Genomic DNA, 19,924 nt, shown 5'->3' with positions numbered 1-19,924 from the left:
AGCATTCACAGAAGAGTGTTTAGCTGTGAGGACAACCAAATGAGGAGAAGTATATGCAGGAAACGTTCGTGTTGACATCTAAGTTCATGAGAGTTCGTTAAAGGGGTGCACGAATGGCAGTGGGTCTTTTCGAATGATAATCCTCGCATCGTGTAATGGGATTTAGAGAAAACTTAGAAAACTTAAATTATGAGGCACAAGTAGCAGTGAAATAACCGTTTATTTAAAGCTGTAATGTCATAATTTCGGTGCTAATTACGTAATCCTTTAACTGACTTGCTCATATGTAGTTGGACCAGCGTCACCTACATGCAAGCATTGTACGTAAAACTTGGGGAAAGCACGTAAAGATGTGGCTCCAGAGCTCGGAAAATATCATGCAGCATCAGTAAACTAACAATTTGTTACTGAAGGCAGACTTTAATTCAGTAGTTTACAGGGGATTTATTTATTGTTTATTATATTCGCGTTTGGACCGTATGACTATGAACTTGGAGTGTCCTCTTGTCCTTGTACACTGGAACTATAAATGTCTTCCATTTTTGCCGGCCGCTGTGGCCGAGCGGTTGTAGGTGCTTCAGTCCGGAACGGCGCTGCTGCTACGGTCGCAGGTTCGAATCCTGCCTCGGGTACGGATGTGTGTGATGTCCTTAGGGTAGTTAGGTTTAAGTAGTTCTAAGTCTAGGGGACTGATGACCTCAGATGAAGTCCCACAGTGCTTAAAGTAATTTGAACCATTTTTTTTTTTTTTTTTTTTTTTTTTGTCTTTCATTTCTCGGATCGATTTCGTTCCTTTAGCAAGATGTAATATTTTAGCTGTTGGTGGCTGGAGGGAGACGAATGTTCTGATCATTGTTTCGTACTTACCTGACTATAGATGTCACTACAGTCGAAGTTTAAATCTTACGGGTTTCTAACAATTCTTTTTGCTCATTTAGCATTAGTTGCTTTCCCTATGGAGGCAGCGTTGAAGGTCCTTAACATGAGTTTTAGACAGGCAACTGTAACTAGATAACCACAGAACATTGGTTGGTTTCTTTATTTTGGCTGTTCCGAAGCCGATGAACAGTTTTGTTTTAATTTGTGCAGATCGAAAATCTGCGAATAACATGTAGGCTTGTTATAGTCTAAGACGGAAATTTTGTCTGGCTCTCCTTTGATCCTATGATTGCTGCAAGACTCACCATGAATTGTGAAGATTCAGTATTGTTTCTGACCACTAGCGTTCCTTCGTGAGTGAACTCTTTCCCACCAAATATGCCTTTCTTCCCGCAACAAAACTGCTCACTAAACACTATTACAATCGAGCTGCAGTGGTGCAAAGATAACAATTAAACATGAATTACTGTCCAAGATCCTAAACTCTCCGAGTATCAGTTATGCCAATACTTCTGCAATGCCATCGAGCGCTAACTGAGTTCATAAACTGACTCTTCGAAATATACAGAAATTAACTGATCTTTGTGTGACACCTGGTCTTAACCACAACCAGACTTTATCAAAAACTTGTAGAAGCCATGTATGTGCGACAGTGATGTAGGTAGGCCTGCTCTCTGTCTAGTAGTGAAGTATGAAAACCGAAATGAAACTGTATATAACTATTTTCAAAGGATGAAATGATACAGAAAAAGTAAAATTTTCGAGCAGTCAGAGGCGACGCACGTTGCAAAACGAGATAACTAAGCAGTTTCCACTGAACGACAGAAAAGACGCTGTCCGTTCTGTGAAGAAATATGAAGACTAAGGCTCTGCAGACCGAGAGAAGAAGTGTAACCCGGTTGGCACCAGCGGCAACGACAGGTATGTTACGCTGTGATCCGTTACCGTCCCATAACACGTTCACTCCAAATCAGATACGGAGCTGAAACAGTTGTAGATGCGGTACGACAATGACTCTTACTATACACTTCATTCATTTGTAAAGCGTCCCGCTTCTGAACGAATTTTTTTTAGATATTATTGTTTTTTAAGACTTAATTTCCCTAGGAATGTACTGTATTAAGGAGAAGTATTTTAGTAATCACACCGTGACAACATTTTGTTTTGTGAAAGAGAATCATCACATACTTTTCACGGTGTTAGTATCATTTACTATGTGGATTTCGTTCTTATGATTCTCAAGAATGAAGTCGCTGTAGCCTTCTTCCGATATTAAGTCTTTGTCTTCTGATTTCTGCAGTGATGCGGTATGTGTGAAAGGGGCCTTTGGCTTCAGTCTACCTTTTGTTTTTCAAAGTAAGTTTCCACTGTACAGTTCTCTTCCATGAAAGGGGCAAGTACTAGCCATGATAAGAATGTCACACAAGGACATGAATACAGACTTGCACAATAGCGTCGTCAAATGCACAGCTGTCCGAATAGAGCTGACTGGCGAGCAACTGTGCAAGGCAAGGCCGTTGAGATCCTCACCAGTGAATGTGATAACGACCTGAAAATTCTTTACAGCGGTCAACGAAAAAACTATTTATGTATAGTTTCTCTTCGTCCACTGTTTCATTTAGAACCAAATAGAAACGTTAATTAACTCCAAAAAGTACTTGAGAAATGGAGGCGAATGGTCTTCGGTTAACAGTTTTCGAAGTGACAGTTTCTAACATCCTAAGAAAGTGTTGTTCGTTAGTAGGCATAGACTAATATCAGTCGATAATGTAATTGTTGCTCTCACGATTACAAACGAGATCCTGAAGATTTGTGACAGTAGTGGGCCACGACTTTAACCCAAACACGTGCCTTTCGCAGACAGCAGGATTCCATTTGGTTATGTATGGAAATGAAACACATACAGCCATCCTTGTAATGTCATTTATTGTATTACTACCAGTTTCGGTGCTTCAGTGCAGCATCTTCAGGCCTTGGCTGATGCTGATGGGGTTACCACCATTCGTATACACAATGCGTCAGTGGTCAACACCTGTAACTGGTTTTCGCAGACAACCGTAACCGTGATGTTGTCTCTCCAACCATAAACTATTGGTTAATCCGAGTACACGTCATAGTTTCACGTCTCCGGCCGTTCCTCCCACTGATGTTAGTATAACAGAATGACAGGAGTCTCCACGTAGCTTGGAAGGAGCTGAGAGAAGGCTACTGAGGAAGGCGTTATTGAGGCATAATGTCGCACTCTTTTATGGAGTGTTCGCTACGTTTAGCTTATCTGACAAACTGAAATTTAAGGGACAGTAGAGTGTTAAGAGTTGCATAACTGGAAGTGCAATGCACGTTCATGACGGTAGCTGTCTAGTTAGTTTAGCACCCGGTGGTTCTATTTATTGCGTAATTTTTTTTTTGTTGAACTTCAGTGCAGTGACTCAGATGGTCACAAATATTTGGTGCACATAATTGCCAAAAGGAAGAAATAAAATTTAACACAAGATTCTGTTATGCCAGAATACTGACTGAGTTTCACTTCACAAAAGCTTAGGTTTGTTGTTGAAAACGACGGAGGCAATAGCAAAAGACTGATTTTAACAGTTCACTAGTCTCCAGTGTATCATTGTCTGCTTTGCAGACATGAGATATGTGCTTAAGTAACATATAAGGGACTCAACTGCAAATCTTTCTTTCGCTAGCGAGACTGCAGAACTGTATATGTTTCGCAGAGCAGAAGTGGCGAGAGATGTAAGCAAAGTTGTAAAAAACCATTTCTCTAGTTTTCGTCCAGGAAGACGTGGGGTACGCATGTATGTGTTTGTGTTTGTGTGTGTGTGTGTGTGTGTGTGTGTGTGTGTGAGAGAGAGAGAGATTGTGTGTGTGTGTGTGTGTGTGTGCGTGTGACGTAGCTGCTAATCGACCTTTCAGTGACTGCACTTGAACATAGACTTCAGAAAATATATAGAATTAGGATACTAGGCATCTATCATTATTTTTGTGATCTCCAAGAAACTGCGAAAAATTACATATTACAAAAAATAGGAGAACTTTACCCGCGAGAAGTATTGTTCTGATAATTACCTATAGTTCGAAATTTGCCATATTCATGCTTTTCTTTTTTTTCTTTTTTTTTATACTGCGTCTCGTTCCGAAATCTCGAAGCTGCATATCCAATAGTGCATGGAGAACAGAAAAAAAGTCTATCCAAAGAAAACGGTTACATCGGGAACATTATTGTATACTAACGGAACAAAATTTCTAGCAAACATTAGTGTATGCGTTGCACCAGAATCTGCGATACTACAGACTGACAGAAACTAGGGTACAGTGTTAAAAAAAAACTATGCTTAACTGGGCCTAAGAAGAATAAGAAGAAACGACGGAACATTCGCGGGAAATAGAGCAACACTCTGCTACATTTTTAGCCGTTTCTCTTTTTTTTTTTCTTTTGAATCCCTCATAGTGCGGAAACAATCTTCTTTGTCTAAATCTGACGGTCACTGTGAAAAATTATAAAAGAATGGTCCCCTCCTTTCTCACTTTCGGCGAAGGGTGAATCTATTAGTCATAAGTAACAGAACAGTTTACGTGAAAAGAGAGTAACAAATCACCACAGAAAACTTACCGTAATGTCTTCTCCTCTTATGCAGCTGCGTGCAACTGACGCTGCATGCACCGAAATAAAACAACTCCATAATCAGAAACTTGCGGTACCGGTTTCTGATTACGATCCTTTCGTCTCTGAAGTCTTTTTTCCTTTGTAAAACGCAAAAGCTCTATATTCGTGCTGTCTACGCCGTACCTAGTGGCGAACATAAAGATAAATACTCCGCGATCCGTTAGCAGGCCCGCAGGATAACTCTGGTGCGTTTTGCCATTTCGCACATTTTACCTTGCAGTTAAGGATGCTGTCTTTCTCGATAAATAGAAAGCAATAACGCCAGCATCGGTTAGATGTTTCAGACACTAGTTCCACATCTACGTGCAACACTGAAGCGTCGGGACAGCGTCCGTAGTGCTAGTTTTCTTGTAACTCCTGGTCTGTTAGTCAATAATGACGCAGACTTGCTTCTGCTTTATTGCACAAACTGTTACAGCTTTGGTATAACGCTAATGCTCTGAATATCTAACACACTAAAGACTCGCTCCGCAAAATGTAGCTAAAGACGAAATATTCTCATTTCGCGGTAAAAGATTAGAGGAGTTATTCTCAGATAAAGGACGGTAAATAGGCATTTGGGCATTCGGAAAAACGACCTGGAGATCTCGGATTCAAAAATTTATTCATAGCACATGTTTTGTGTCATCAGTGCTGTTGACAGAACTTCATCAAAAGTGATGATTGAAAGAAATGTTTAAATTTTTTATCGCAAGCGATATGTGATATTATTCCTGGTCCTTTCACTTGTTGGAAATCTTTGTGCTGCATCTACAAGACATGGAAAAACAGCTCAACCAGTCGTTTAACTGGAGCATTACTGTCAACATGGACAGCTGTGAGCTTCCAGAACAAAAAGTAAGCAGTTAATGGGAGACCGCTGTCTACCAAGAACATTTTTGTTTTCATTTTTAATACTGAAGCCAATTTCGACACTATTTTATCATTTTTTTTGTGTTTAGTTTATGTTGTATATCACACATACACATACTCCTTATTCGTATATGATCTACAATTGTTCGTTGCAAAACGATTGGCTTTGCTCTTACCACAACGGCGATCAGACGCTCTATATTCTTCGTATCTAATTGCAGTGAGGAATGAATACCGGGAAGAACATGCCATTTAGTTGTAATGAAAACTGTTGCCTTAGATAATTGCGACCGTTATAAGAAGTTTAGTTTTTATTAGGCCTACTTTTCACAAAATAGGTTTACGGTAGACTCGTAGGTTTTTCTGTCTGTATATTAATGACACCAGCTAAACGTTTCTGACGTTAGCAACAACGCAGCAGATATTAATTTGACTGTCTTCATCAACAAATCTTACAGTTCTTACCTGACATTCGCTCGAATGTTTTTTCTTGTCCTGAAAAGCGCCGAGCAGCCCCACATGTGATTACATCTCGGAAGTTGTCTTTGATGAACGAGTGACTACGTTTTAGAGCCAAGAGGACAGTTGGAGAAAGTCATCGTATTATGTGGATTGTAATTAAGAAAGCCTGGGATACGGCTTGCGGCATCATACGATCCCCACTGGAGGTAGAAACTGATTACTTTGGTTGTCAGTATAATGATGTCGGTTCTTAGCACATAAGGCTAAGCAAATATCCCTTCCTATCGCAGACCTTATGATCACCAGCTCTGCTGGCCGCTGTGGCCGAGCGGTTCTACGCGCTTCAGTCTGGAACCGCGCTGCTGCAACGGTCGCAGGTTCGAATCCTGCCTCGGGCATGCATGTGTGTGATGTCCTTAGGTTAGTTAGGTTTAAGTAGTTCTAAGTCTAGGGGACTAATGACGTCAGATGTTAAGTCCCATAGTACTCAGAACCATTTGAACAACCACCTCTGACTCGCCCACACCTTGCTCCCCGCCTTGACAATCACATGATTAGTTCTTCAATAACGTTCTACGATCATGAAATAACGTCCTTTTCCAAGTTCAAACGCTACCTGGCCGCTGCCATATTTCCTTCACTGACCCTCGGCGCCCATTTCGTCGTTACTTTTCACTACAATTCTAAACAAAAGAAGAAAATAAAATACTAAAAAAATACTAGAATGAAACCACTGATCTTCCATTACAGTTTCATCCTGACCAGCATCAGCAATATTTCCTAGAAATTTGGAGCTCATTTCTTTCATAGTGTATCAATAAGCTTTATTGTATACCAGCAACAGAGTCCCCACTTACGAGAGCCACTCGGCGACTGACTCAAGCAGATATCGAAATGTCAGCCAAGTAAACGTACGATTGATCAAACGCAGTCATGATTGCATCAGCGGCAAGGTATCTTAGCTGTATGCTGTACTCACTGAGTAAACCGGCCAATGAGGACACGACTCTTCCTCGCCTGTGTGTATGCTGGTTAGCTCACACATTGCTGCGAGGACCGGAAGGTCGCTCAATTATTCCTGCATCTCGTAAATAGACCATTCTACGCGATTTTAGGCGTTTTCTCATTATGCGAGGATCCACGTTCCACACATTCTCAGGCATACCGTTCCCAAACACACGTAACACTGCGATGTACTTTATGATTTAATGAACATGGAAAAAAGGCGGTATCACACGTTTCTTAGTCATTTAAAGCAATATGGATTACACGAGATGCAAATTCTTTCGATTCGCATGCTATGCAGTTTTGAGCCTGTGCGTAAACCACCGCGCCACCTCACTCGATCATCCGTTAGTACGTCTCTTCGGTACTTCACATGGTGAATAAAACCTTCCCCACTGGCTGTGAAAATACTTTTATTAAATAGATGCATCTTAAGGTGACAGATTTTTTAAAAAGTCATGGCGCGGCAAAATGGTTGCTTAGAGCCAAGTCCCATTGTTCATCGTCTAGATACAGTTTACACTAGCCGTGCACACTTCTATGATGTCTACGGCATGGTGCCGCGCGATACCAGTCAATTTAATCACAGACAACCGTTTTTAGCGTGCTACCGGTTTTATCTAGGCAATGAACGATGGGACTTGGTTCCAAGCAATCACTTTACCGCGCTATGACTTTTTAAAAATCTATCACCTGAAGATGCCTCTTCAAGTGGTTCAAGTGACTCTGAGCATTATGGGACTTAACATCTGAGGTCATCAGTCCCCTAGTACTTAGAACTACTTAAACCCAACTTACCTAAGGACATCATACACATCCATGCCCGAGGCAGGATTCGAACCTGCGACCGTAGCGGTCGCGCGGTTCCTGCCTGAAGCGCCTAGAACCGCTCGGCCACACTGGCCGGCGAAGATGCCTCTCTACTGATGCGAAATCGATAATAACTTTTTAATAAAAGTATTTTAACAGCAAGAGTGGATGGTTTCACTCACAATGCGGATTGTTGGCTGCGGTTGCCAGACCTCTTACATAACACAACCAGTACTTCTCTTCAGTGGCACATGCACTGGTCTCAGTTCGACGCCCAGCTGCGACATTACCCGTTGAGACTGAGTGCAGGTAAGGCACTGATCTAGTATTCGGCAGCAACAGGATTCAAATTACCGTTTAGCCTCCTTATTTCGGATTTGAGGGATTTCCCCGAATCATTAAAGGCGATGATAATGATGGAACTTACTGGCAGATTAAAGCTGTGTGCCCGACCGGGACTCGAGACCCGGACCTTTGCCTTTCGCGGGCAACTGCTCTACCGACTGATTTGCCATTCTTCCAGGGTTACTAGTCCCGCTAGTCAGGCAGGAGAATTTCTGTCAAGTTTGGAAGGCAGGAGACGAGGACTGGGGCAAGTAGAGTTGTGAAAAGAGGTCGTGAGTCGTGCTTGGGCAGCTCAGTTGGTAGAAGGACGGAAGGAAGATTAGGGTTTAACGCCCCGTCGAAAACGAGTCATTAGAGACGGAGAACAAGCTCCGATTGATTAAGGATGGGGAAGGAAACTGACCGCGCCCTTTCACAGGAACCATCCCGGCATTTTCCTTGAGCAATTTAGGTGAAATCACGGTAAACCTAAATCCGGAGAGTCAAGCGCGGATTTGAGCCGCAGTCCACCCGAATGCGAGTCCAATTCAGTCGACAGAGCATTTGCCCGTGAAAGGCAAAGGTCCCGGGCTCGAGTCTCGCTCCGGCACACAGTTTTAATCTGTCATGTCAGAGCACACTCCACTGCAGAGCAAAAATTAGTTATGAATGATTTTAAACGGTTATGTGCATTTTCTGAACGTAAAAAAAAATAAAATAAAAATACACCACTAAAGGTGAATGACATGATGGGTTACTAATATAGCCATACCTACTTGTTTCTACCATTCTTGTCAGCTGAGTTGGTGCTCCGTCTAAAATGATCTCAAAGTTAACGGGTCGTTAAACACCAGCCTATCTTTCTTCAGTCATCAGGATGGGATGAGGATCAAAAGGAAATTTAACACCTCGTCGACATCTTTAAGGCATGGAACACGAGCTGAGGTGTAGAAGAATGGGAGAATGTGCGGTCGTGGCATATAGAAGGACCACGGGCGTGTCCAGCTTTTCCTTCCACCCTTCCTAGAAACAAATTGATCTTCCCACACAAAGCTCGCATCCCACCCAACACATAGGCAGACGTTTCAATGCAGTGTCAGTTTGAAGAAAGCCGGAACACGTAACTAAAACTGACTAGCAGCAAGTGACCCACAATATTTTGTCGTGAAACTTCAAAACTGTTTCGCCTTACATCGCGAAACTAAAAGATCATGGCGAAGCTCTTGGTAATGATCACGGTGATGGAGTAGGCATTAACAGAAATGAACACACAGTAGAAGACAAGGGCTGGCTGGGATCATGTATAGCCACGTTTCTGTGATGAGTAGGCATTAACAGAGATGAACACACAGTAGAAGACAAGGGCTGGCTGGGATCATGTATAGCCACGTTTCTGTGGCGTGTTTTCGCTATGAAGAATTTAGCCGCATAAGACGCTAACAATGATCGTCAAATACGTAAGCTAAACGGGTACCGGCGCGGGTGTGCCCGAGCCAACCGCCGAGCTGCGAGGCGCGCTCGTTACGGAGGCAGCAATCCGTTGGCCGGCGCGCAACCGAGCTGCGGAAACTTCGCAACGCAGCGCAGTGCCGTGCGACCCTGAGGCGCAGGTATAAGGGCCGCACTTATTTTGCTCCCCGTGGCGCTTCCCGCCCTGTCTGCGGCAACATCTGGCGCTTGTTACCCACCTCCGTATCGACAACTCGTCTCTCAAATCGCCGACCATCAAACCAACTCCGTTTTCAACTAATGCGAAAAAGCGAGACAGATTTCGCCAGCTTCAAACAGTTCTATCACGAGAAACACGGAGTTGGGGTTACGCCAACCCGTTGAGAACAGTCGCTTTCAGACATGATTGTTGATTTTCTTTGTTAAATGAAAGTCACTTCTTCTCTAGGATGATTCCGAAATTGCGACAGACGAGGTCATTGCAAAGAGAACATGTCGTGTCTGAAAAAGACGGGAGTAAATTGTAATCTGTACCCTGCAAGTCACTGTTTGTTGTGAGGCAGATGCTACCTTGTATACAATTACCGCCCTTCCCTTCGTCAATCGCGGATCCTGTACGAAAAACGTACACCCTCGTTTAAAACGACATGAATACAGCTGTAGTCGTTCGATATAGAATGGGTCCACAGCCTTCGTGTGATTATTAAACATTGTTGTTTCCGTTTACAAATATGAGTCCTGGTTCTTACATTGTTTTGGGTTTATTCGTGTTCTCTATGACGTTGTTCAAATGGCTCTGAGCACTATGGGACTTAACTTCTGAGGTCATCAGTCCCCTAGAACTTAAAACTACTTAAACCTAACTAACCTAAGGACAACACACACATCCATGCCCGAGGCAGGATTCGAACCTGCAACGGTAGTGGTCGCGCGGTTCCAGACTGTAGCGCCTAGAACCGCTCGGCCACTCCGGCCGGCTCTATGATATGAGCACAGATCGTATTCGCTTGATGTTTTGGCGGTATCTCTGTGTTCAGAGTTCCATTTTAGGCTGTACCTGAAGTTGAGTATACCTGAAATTTCAGTAGCAATAAGTAAAAAACAAAATAATTTTTAGCATCCCTAAGCGGATGTGAATACAGTTTCTAATTTTGCCCACCGTCATTAGGCGAGACTTACAAGATGTTCACTGTTTTCGGTAAACGCTGTTTCGTAATTTTAAGACTGGAGCCATTCTACGATGCCCAAAACTCTCCCAGTGAAACTCTTGCTGATACTACCTGAAATTTTCGCACTGGTTACAAAAATATCCTTAAAATGCCGTGGCACTTCTGATTTTTCTCTTAAGCTTTTGCTGAGCGAGACGAATCAATGATTAAGAGAGTGAAGTCGTATTCATGAGGAAAGTTGTCAGAAATCCTCGTCTCGCCATCCATATTTACGTCCTCCAAGGTTACCTAAATCACTTGATGCGAGTACCGGCATGGCTCATTCGATAAAGCGGCAGCTAATTCTTCATCCCTTTCTTCTCTTTTCTGAGCTTGTGGAAGGACATTAATAAGCTCGACATCGGCGAGATATTCAACTCTAGCTTCCTTACATCCTACTCTTAGTCAGCCTTTTCAAAACTGGTAAGGGTGTCAGATGGACGATCTGATCTTCCAAGCCGGCCGGTGTGGCCGTGCGGTTCTAAGCGCGTCAGTTTGGAACCGCGTGACCGCTACGGTCGCAGGTTCGAATCCTGCCTCGGGCATGGATGTGTGTGATGTCCTTAGGTTAGTTAGGTTTAAGTAGTTCTAGGGGACTGATGACCTCAGTAGTTAAGTCCCATAGTGCTCAGAGCCATTTGAACAATTTTTTTGATCTTCCAAGAATTTTTAGAGCTATTTCCTCAGTTGATGATTACACTGCTTTACGTTTCTCATAGTTACATGAAATATGTTTTATTTTTTTCTCATTCATTTTGAGTTAGCTGCCATTTTATGCAGCGAGTGCGTCAACTGCAGGTCTTATTGTTAAGCTGTTGCTACGCTAAAGGAGAGAGACGTTAAACTAATACTCCGTCGACATCATCAGTGATTTTACACTAGTTCTGAAGAAAAAAAGAATGAGTTACGAAATAGTACAGCTTTGTTAGAAAAAAAGCTGTCCCAGTGTTTGCCTGATGAGACAGTGGGAAACAATGGAAAACCTAGGTCACGTTTTCCCGACGGGTTTTTGAAACTTGTTTTACCGAATGAAAATCTAACTGCGCTTGATGCCTCGCAGAAGAAACTGCCCCGATAATTATGTGTATTGATCTGGGAAAACCATGAAGAACCAGCATCTAAAAGGTCAGCCCGGTATTTAATTACGACGCAAACGGCCACCGACTAAAACATCATGCTTGGTTTTGTTCCTCAAAAGATATAACGCTGCATTTATGTCCAGCCTCATAGAATCATTAACACTACGTAGACACAATGATAACCAGACATCATCACAATTGTCAATATATCTGCTTCTGTCTAAATTTAGTCATCCTACAGATATCGACGGAAAGTTTTCAGTAAATGTTTCCATGTAAGTTTCGCCAGTACATTTTCAGAAATATACATACATTTTTGCTGTGGGTGTGGACTGGACGTGGAGGCGCTATAGTTGTCATTATATTTCTGTTCGGTTCAAGTAGTTCAAATGGCTCTGAGCACTATGGGACTTAACATCTGAGGTCATCAGTTCCCTAGAATCTAGAACTACTTAAACTTAACAAACCTAAGGACATTGCACACATCCATGCCCGAGGCAGGATTCGAACCTGCGACCGTAGCAGTCGCGCGGTTCCAGACTGAAGCCCCTAGAACCGCTCGGCCACAACGGCCGGCTTTTCTGTTCGGAAAAAGTGTAGTTCAGGTATTATTATATGGCCCTCCTGGTGTTGTTGTTTTCATGATTTCGTAAAAACCGTTAGAGGTGAATACTGGAATGATGTTTCTAATTGGGCTACAGTCGACGCATACGCTCCTTCCTTCACAAATGCATCAGTAATTTGTTTAGCAACCTCGAAGTAGGCGAGGCCAAGTTTAATCCTTTCAATTCCTGCGGGAAGCAGCGTATAACCCAAGCTGATACCAAATTAGGGAACCCTTCAATGTAAGGACGACCTATTGTGCCGACTAGAACAGTTACACTCCAGTAAGGAATGTAGTGCCTTACATGTCGAGTTGATGTAATTAAACAGAGGGAGACGAAATGTGGTTGTAATAAATAAAGCAGAAGTTGTAATAAGAACCTCGTATTATTTTTATCACTGTCTCAATTTTATATTATGTTTATCACTGTCTTAATTTTATGAGATATTTTCATGGAGTTTTTCACCGTGGAAAAATCGCGAGAACGAATGGAGTAGAAATCACTCTGCTCGAAATCGAAATTCAAATAAAAAAATTTCTAACAGTTTTGTTGTGTCAATTTTGAAAACCTTAAATAATCGTAGGACACTCTTTGTGACTACCTTATATTAATAAAAGCTTCCATAGAAACGCTTGTAGCCTCAAGAATTATGTGACCCCCAAGTACAGTAAAACCATGTTCAGATACAGATATGCAACGCTGTTCCACTTCTGTGTAAAGTGATATAACCGATATAAAATTCTTCGGCCAATGTTGACACAACAGAGCTAAAATGATCACTCGGTATTCCAAAATCCTAAAACATACATTTCCATTTGTGTGGGTGTTTACGTCCGAACGACAGCGCTACATCACGCTTCTCAAAGAGACGCGTCGTGCTGTTTGGTCACCCGTTGCCTATATAGGTTGATGGACACGACTTTTCTTGCCGCTAGCACTTCACGTGGAAAGCTCACACAGCAAAGCCCCGTTTACATATTAGCGAGTCCATAACGGTGAAGAGCGCAATGCTGCTGACACATCCTTGCTGCGGAGGCCGTTTAGAGAACAGCTTGTCGACGTCCAAGACAAATCTTCTTCGTCGGAGCCAAGCTTGAAACTTGTGGCGTCACCAGGCCTCTTCAAAAACGTTGAACTGCTTTAACCCGGGACATAATTTTCATTGGAACGCACATTGTCTCATTCGCATCAGACTAAGAGTATTGTTAGTGTAAACTTTTCTGTTACGTGCGCGACCAAGTTTTAGAAAGCATTATGGTCTCATTGAGCCAATGTATATGCATACAAAACAATTGCAGAATGTTCCTCAATTTGGATAAATCAGGCCAATTATGAAGCAGTACATAAGCTCTTCGAGGATAAAAAAGACGCTGTGATGAATAATCTAATGTTAGACTATTTATGAGGTACAAACATTTATTGGTGTGAAAATTGTATTACGTGTTTCGACAGTGCGCTTTAGTTGCCAGTTTCCTTTATGTTAATAGGAAAAGGAGACGGAGAAAATTAATCTTACTGTTTCATTCATATTCTATATTATACTGCTCTCATGCCATTTATGAAATACATCCGCAATGTAGCTTGTTCCTTTCTGTCACCTTTGCAAAATTAACACCCAATGCACGTAATGCTTCAGATGAGTTTCTTTCTTTGAGCAGGGATTGTCACTGCTGAATTTTTCTGCTTAACGTGACTGATAACAACTGCAAGTTACTCGTATAGTGCCTGACTAACCCATAGTTAATCCTTTTTAGTTTTGCTTTACATTCTGTTGCTAAAAGTGAAATTAGGGTAGCTGATGAATTGGAATTGATGACCAACAGAAAACCTCTAATCTGTGGCCGTGACACCCTTTCTTGTTTTACAGCGTATTTCTTTGCGGTAGTAAATGAATTTCCTACGGGTATATCCATATATAATTAGCAATTACACAAGAACATATTTTTACAGTTAAATGAATAATTTTTCATTGGAATTATTGCTTTTCAAAGGAAAAACAGCGTATACTGTTTTTGTGTCTAGAAACACACCAGTGAAACATTGGAATGAAAACTGAAAATAGAATGTTAATGCGTCGTTACATTTCAGATCTTTAAAGTTCCTAGGTAACTTTATATTCTAGAAAACTACGTCATTGTGTATTAGAGTATACATCTAAAGTAATGTTCGCAAGTGATCATCGAAACAAACGAAATGACAGTGCCACATTGGTCCTATGTAATATGACTTCGTCCGCAGCTCGTGGTCGTGCGGTAGCGTTCTCGCGTCCCGCGCCCGGGATCGATTCCCGGCGGGGTCAGGGATTTTCTCTGCCTCGTGATGACTGGGTGTTGTGTGATGTCCTTAGGTTAGTTAGGTTTAAGTAGTTCTAAGTTCTAAGGGACTGATGACCATAGATGTTAAGCCTCATAGAGCTCAGAGCCATTTGAACCATTTAATATGTCTTCTGTGTTCGCGTGACCAATAAATTGCTGCTTGACACTAATAACTGCAACATTTTTATTTCGCAACGGGCGATTCGATTTAATTAAGTCTGTTTTATAGCCTAGAAACATGGTGCAAAGTAGCAGGTAGACATTTCTTGCCGGTGACGTACACACGTATTACCCAAATTACCTTAAGATGACGACAGCGACGTTACGCTGTGTAGATCGCCCGGAGTTAATGGACAACGATGTTCTTTGCGAGGTGTGCAAGTTAACTTCCAATGATGTGTGCAATTTCGGCATGTTTCATTTTTTTTCTCTCTCTCTCTCCATCCCGCATACACACACATCAAAATTTGATTTGATTGTTACGCAAATCAACGCGCGGAACCGGTCTTTAGTCTTCATACAGAATCTAAATTGCATAGTTTCCCTTTGCAGGGTACCCTGGGAAGGGTGCGTGATGCCCATGTAAGTTTCTCGTTACTTATTTCTGTATAGGATTTGTGTTCCTAGGAGCGTACATTGGTTAATGAACCACAAAAGCTCCGTGTACAAATGGCACACACAATACATCTGGTACAAACACATGCGGTAACTGGAAGCTGTTTCTTGCGATAATTTGATAACTTCAGAGATTTCAGGTCATCATTCGGTGGTCCATAACAAAAGCCCACAAAACGAGCTGAACAGACCGCATCTATAGTCTTTTAGCACTGCTGACTTGATTGGTTCCAAAGTGGTGCTGTAGTTAAGACACTGGGCTCGCATTCGGGAGGACAGCGATTCAAATTTCAATCCTGCCATTCTCTTTTACGTTTTCCGTGGCTTCCCTAAACCGTATAAGACAGGTGCCGGGATGGTTCCATTGGAAAAGACACGGCCGACTTCCTTTCCCAATCATAGCTTACTCTCCGATTCTAATGACTTCGTTGTCGACAGGACGTTAAACTATACTTTCTTCCTTTTTTCCACAAAAAGACACAGGTTCTGAGTAGCGTTTTTCATTATTATTTCTGCAGTGTATCACAACGTCAATTTTCGTCTGCATCAAAATTGATCTCGCATGTACTGTACATGCAGAGAAAAGCAGTCATAAATGTTAACGAAGTGTTAGTCTCGTTATTACGAATGTTACTATAAATTACTTACAGAGATAGTTATGAGAGATACATGATTTAGAGCGTATCTGTGGGAAGTTTACAGCCGTTAGCAACAGATGAAATATATATTTTTTGTGCAGCAACATTTCGCTGCTTATCTGGCTACTACAGCTAAGCGTTATATACAAAAAGCTAAGCGTTATATAAAAAAAGAAAAACAAAAAAGAAATGTGAGATTAACAGTAACGATATTGCAGAATTTTCAGATAAATGGAAGCAGCAAAATAGTGAAAAACATGCTTATCTCTTTTGCAGAAGTTCCATAAACTTAACAGCATTATACTTTAAGAGCCAAGACCGATTATCAATAAATCTACAGACGTTTTGGAGTATAAGTACGGCATTTACTGTGACACTGTATGTTATGGTAGTGTAATGAAATTTACTAAGTATGGCAGTATAAAAAAGCACTTCTCCAAGAAATAACCTGTCGCTCTTAAAAATGACATTCAGGCTCGTGACGCCTTTTAGATATGGCTGTCATATAGCGGTACATTACAGAAATTGCATTCTCTTACATGTAAAACGCATATCTGACATTCATTTGTGCCCGAACTGAATTCCCGTATATGAGATTATCGATACCATTCCGTAAGAAAAGCGAATGCTGTCTTCATTGCATACTTTTTCTCCGGGACTTAATCTATCAGGCAGCCCACGTTATGTTTACGTACATTGTTCTAAATGTACAACGAAAGTGTCACTAACAATTTCGGCCGATGTAGTTTCACGAACGCGTACTAGAAATTCTGTTTCAAATTTCTGTCTCGTCAAAACTAGTTGAACCTCTGAGAATATGCCTTTATAGAATGTTTTTCTTACGTAGCTTGCGAATTAGTGACGACAGCGCACAGTTCATACACAAGTGGCATTGAAGACTGACAGGCGTAATAATTAATTCCACTTGGCTGAAGAACTCTGACAACCTCCTTAGAAAGGGAAAAGTAAACATAGGCCTGCATAGAAAAGAAATAATAACGATTTATTTACCGGAGAAAAGAAATAATAACGATTTATTTACCGAGGTATTAGGTACTGGAAATGACTCACGTACGCATCACACTTCTGGTAGAATCTAGAAACTTCTACAAAATTTCTGTTCATAATTGCTATAGTATACTGACAAGAACTCCAATATTTTGCTCGCGAAATTTCTTTAAAAAAGTTACATTAACTTCACTGTCGAACATCGTCAATGTAGAACCGTGAAAAATCACAATATCGTTAAAACAATGGACAGTAATTTTTTTTGCTTGACAGTAACGCGTCGCTGTAACCGGTAGCATATAAACCTTAGTAGACATATGGCCGATAAAGAGTAAGAGCGAGAAGTTGCAGAATCGGCTACAGCTATACGGACTTACTGGTAACAGAATGTTTGACAGGACCTGTTGCATCAAATCTCCCGCCATCACTGCTTCACCACTCACAGTTACGGGCGCATACCACTTAAATTTGGAAGTATTTCTATAAAACTTAAGAACTGGCAAAGATGTCGGCGAAGACGAGATCGAATCGAAAGAGATAAAGAGTGCAAGTTGGACTTACGAGGATACGACGAGTCGGCGAGGCAGCAGCAGCAGCACCGGAAGGCGCAGGGGAGGAAGAGCCATCCCAGAAGAACGGCTGTGCGCCCGCTGCTGGCTACACGGCAGAAAGGAAGGGAGAGAATGGCGATGCAAGCCAGGGAAGGAGACAGGGCTGGTGACCTTGTAGGCTCGAATGGTCGCCGGCCGGCTCTGTTGCCAGGCAGCCTACCAGGATACCAGCTGGACGGGCACGCTCGAGCGCGGCCCAAATCACAGCCCGGCTGGACCACTATCCTCCGCCGCGGGACGTCGCTTACAATACTGCCGACATATGTTCCCCAACATTTTGACGACAGCCGCCGTCCTACTACCGTACACGCGTCCCCAGCGCTACAGTGGGTGGGGGTGACGTCGCTTTGCTAGCAGACTCGAGACGTGTGCGTCATCGCAGACCGCGGCTGATTTTGATAATTTTCGGTAGTTCGTTGAGAGAGCCCTCGCACGACTGCACTAGAACAGATGTTCGTAGGATGTAAGAGTCGGAAACGGTGCGCGAGAAACAACGAGCGCGAGAAATCGTGCTTCGTGACAATAACTGGAGAAATAAAGAGGATTTCATAAACCACTTGCGTTAGGCAGCAAATAGAGCTTTGCGACTCGCGTACACTTGTTTCGAAACGAGACAGTAACGCTAAACAAAGACGGACACGGCGTCTCTCGTCGGCAGATAAGCGAGAGTGAGGAGGAGGGTGTGCGAGACGACAGAGTAGCGGTTACTTACTGGTGGCGCGTCGGCGCGGCGGAAGGCTGTGGAGCGTGGCGCGCACAGGCGGCGAGTGGCGGCGGTCCCGCCTGCGTGCGGCGCGCTGGGAGGGCCCCGCGCGAGAGGAAGCTGCCACCTGCCCGCCGCCGCCGCCACGGCCACGCTGAGATGGCCGCAGCTACCACAACCGGTTTCCCCGGCTGGCCTCGGGCTGCGCTGCCCGGCCGCCGCAGCGCTGCTCGGCAACAGACGCACGCCTGCCGCGCCGCGCCGCGCCGCGCCGTGCCGCAACAAAAACACACACAGCTGCCGCGGCCCGGTCACTCCGCTCCGAACAAAGGAGACGTCTCCTAGCGCACCACTTTCTTCTGCTTCAAAAACCGGATACGCCGGCCTCCACCACCGCCGCGCTCCTCTACGCGTGTCGACGGGCGCAACGTGCGACGATCGACCGCTCGAAAAGCCCGCCTTTCGGTTCCCGCCGTCGGAAACTGCTCTCGAAAACGACGAAAAAAACATCCTTTCCGACGGAGAACCGTTAAATATTTAGGCTTGCACCGATGGGGACGCGAATAGACGGTTTTCCGACACAATTCGAAGAAACTAAAGCGATGCCCGGTACTTTGTGAACTACAACAATGCTAGCGTCTGCGAACCAGCAGGGTCCTTTCTTGCGAGTAGCTCTCGAGACTTACATCGGACTCGACAGCCTCACGGGAATACACCTTAAACTAGCACAACTTTTATTTTATGGACATTTCGAAATATGGGAACGATATTTTCGCAGCGGGACACGTAATTTTTTCAAAATGGTTCAAATGGTTCTGAGCACTACGCGACTTAACTTCTGAGGTCATCAGTCGCCTAGAACTTAGAATTAATTAAACCTAACTAACCTAAGGACTTCACACAATCCATGCCCGAGGCAGGATTCGAACCTGCGACCGTAGCGGTCGCTCGGTTCCAGACTGTAACACCCAGAACCGCACGGCCACTCCGGCCGGCGTAATTTTATGGTTCAAATGGCTCTGAGCACTATGCGACTTAACTTCTGAGGCCATTAGTCGCCTAGAACTTAGAACTAATTAAACCTAACTAACCTAAGGACATCACACACATCCATGCCCGAGGCAGGATTCGAACCTGCGTCCGTAGCGGTCGCTCGGTTGCAGACTGTAGCGCCCAGAACCGCACGGTCACTCCGGCCGGCGTAATTTTTTCATTTACATCTAAATCTACATGGCTAATCTGCAAACATACTTAAGTGTCTGGCACAGGGTTCATCTACCCAACTTCACACTAATTCTCTATTATTCCACTCTCGAACAGCACGGGGAAAAAACGAACACATACGAAAAAATGGCTGACACCGAAATAAGTGTCCAAGGAATAGAAAAGCAACTGAACTCACTCAACAGAGGAAAGTCCACTGGACCTGACGGGATACCAATTCGATTCTACACAGAGTACGCGAAAGAACTTGCCCCCTTCTAACAGCCGTGTACCTCAAGTCTCTAGAGGAACGTAAGGTTCCAAATGATTGGAAAAGAACACATGTAGTCCCAGTCTTCAAGAAGGGTCGTCGAGCAGATGCGCAGAACTATAGACCTATATCTCTGACGTCGATCTGTTGTAGAATATTAGAACATGTTTTTTGCTCGCGTATAATGTCGTTTTTGGAAACCCAGAATCTACTATGT

At 43.2% G+C, this 19,924-nt stretch overlaps 1 long non-coding RNA gene across 2 annotated transcripts in view; it reads right to left on the bottom strand.

The window, feature by feature from the left end:
* LOC124721464 overlaps positions 1-18,370 on the bottom strand; it is a 58,534-nt gene extending 40,164 nt beyond the window's left edge. Inside the window, exon 1 of one of the 2 annotated variants that reach the window (XR_007006333.1) lies at positions 18,243-18,370. This is a non-coding gene — a long non-coding RNA (uncharacterized LOC124721464). Of the gene's footprint in view, positions 1-17,480; positions 18,216-18,242 lie in introns of those variants that run through there. The other variant, XR_007006334.1, reaches the window with a different exon arrangement.
* Positions 18,371-19,924: the final 1,554 nt, after the last annotated feature.

Source organism: Schistocerca piceifrons, chromosome X (genome assembly GCF_021461385.2).
Source record: "Schistocerca piceifrons isolate TAMUIC-IGC-003096 chromosome X, iqSchPice1.1, whole genome shotgun sequence".
Taxonomy (NCBI): domain Eukaryota; kingdom Metazoa; phylum Arthropoda; class Insecta; order Orthoptera; family Acrididae; genus Schistocerca; species Schistocerca piceifrons.
Note: the sequence above shows the minus strand (reverse complement) of the source record. Positions and strands in the feature narration are given on the sequence as shown.